Source organism: Octopus bimaculoides, chromosome 8 (genome assembly GCF_046866305.1).
Source record: "Octopus bimaculoides isolate indiv1 chromosome 8, ASM4686630v1, whole genome shotgun sequence".
Classification (NCBI taxonomy): Eukaryota; Metazoa; Mollusca; class Cephalopoda; order Octopoda; family Octopodidae; genus Octopus; species Octopus bimaculoides.
The window spans coordinates 34,320,504-34,322,814 of NC_142935.1; positions in this window are offsets into that span (position 1 = coordinate 34,320,504).

Consider the following 2,311-nt stretch of genomic DNA (forward strand, 5'->3'; position numbering starts at 1 on the left):
AATTGTTTCGAAAAGAAACCGTCCACCCCAGCGATCGAGTCAATGTTGCTGTATAAAGCTATGATCCAACTGCGAAAGATCGGGCTCAGCCCGACCACCGTGAGAACCGTCACCAGATACAGATGATCGACCCTATCAAAAGCTTTAGATTGGTCTAAATAGACAAGTGTCCCAGCCCTGCCAGGTACACTAATATCTCACTCTGAGGTATAGCGTATAAGATGGGGATTGTAGTGTATGAAACAGCTGCCCGTGTTGGTTCTTCATAGAACTTATTGTTGCATTGTTGCCGTGTAGGGCCTCTAAACACACGGGTCCATTTCGCAGAGTTGATCCCCTGTCATTCCATTGCACGAAACTTAGCTCTGACAATGCATCGCTTGTGTTTAGCCTCGATGTGTTGGTTGATCGCCAATCTCCCGGTTAACACTTGGGATGCACTGCCAATCCTCAATTCCTCTTCTAGGGCCTTAATTACGTCTTTTTCTACTCTATTCTTCTTAATTGCTAATTCTTTATTAAATCTAACTGACCTCAACTTGATGGATCGTTTGAGGGCACGCCACAATTTGTTGTTGATAAAGGTGCCTGTCAGTACCCTCTTCACTAGTTGACTAATCCAGTGCCTGTACTCGTCACAGGTCAAAAGGGACCTGTTGAGTTTCCAGTAGCCGGGCCCTAGTCTAAATATCCTATCTAAGACAATCGTACTGGACACAAGTTTGTGATCGCTGTAGCTGCCATAATCAAATGGGCAATTAGCTATATCGTTATCTTTACATCTAACTTCAATTCTATCTATAAAAGATCTAGAAGATCCGTCCCTATTCGTCCATGTCCACATTGGAGCGTCTGGAAATTCTAGTCTATCCCAGTCTGCCAGCTGAAAACGACTGAGCAGATCGGTGAGGCATGGGTTACTCCTATATAGATTCGAGCCACCACAATCCACGCGTGCATCGCAGATTGTGAAAAAGTCACGTAATAATACTAAAGTATGAGACGTGCTTAGAAAATTGTCTAGGCTTCTACAATAGTCAAACGTTCTAGGCCCGTAGTGCGAGAAGACACCTACCAGCCTGAAAGTCTTACCACTGCTGAGCGTCACATTAAGGACGAACACCAAAGATTGTTCTAGTCTCGAAAGCCAGATTTTTCATGAGTAGAATCGCAACACCACTCCGTCCCCCTGGTTGGCATTGAGAAATATATTTCTCGTAGCCGCTCAGGAGAGAGAAAAGGCCCGCATGCCCATCAGTGTGGTTTCCGTGGCCACTATCACATCCAATCTATGTGACTTGAGGTCATTAAGGAAGCGACCTTGCTTCCAGTTTGACTCCAAACCACGTACATTTAAACATCGTACAGTGAGTGTATCCATAAAAAGTGTTTAACTTTGTGGGAGAAGGGATGATAGTCTCTTCTCAGTATCGCCCGTGTCTGGTGGGGATTCTTTGGTTAGGCTGTCATACATGGACGTACAGAAGTCCTTTCTGAGAGAGCAATGTCGTTGGGGAATCGGGAGCACCACACATTATAGTTTATCGTATCTATGAAATAAATTTGAATTCCCTTTGGTAGAATGATGAAGTGTTATTTATAAGATTCTGCATTTGATAGGGTTTGTTGTTTTTTTTTCGGGACCGGGAAGGGTAGATTTGGCTGTTTTCGTTGGTGTTAGTTTTGTGGTGGTCTATATGGGAATCGTGTATGTCTGCGGGGGCGTTTTTCTCATGCTGGTGATGGGGCTAGAGGGGTATGGTTGGGTGTTCCTTGTTTTTTGTAGGTTTTTTTGTGGGTTACACTAGCCCAATATTTTTTTGCTTCCTCCTTTTCGATTGTTGGAATACTATTCTCCTGTATGGGTGGATCCTTTGCATCAGCTCTGGTTGCTAGTTCTGAGGTTTGCATTGGGGGTAGAGAGGGGCATTCTACTCTTACGTGACCTTTCTCGCCGTATTTAAAGCAGCGAGGCCTCCCCTCAACCAATACACATAATTTGGTCAAATCTCCAATTTGTATAGTCTCCGCAATCTCTTCGAGGTGTTTGTGGGGCTGGTTGAATAACTATATGCATGTATATATATATATATATATATATATATATATATATATATATATATATATATATATATATATATATATAAATGCATATATATACATACATGCATGTATGTATATATATACATATGCATGTATATATGTATATGTATATATATATATATATATATATATATATATATATATATATATATATATATATATATATATATATAAAATATATAGTTTTAGGGAAAATAACCAATTTTCA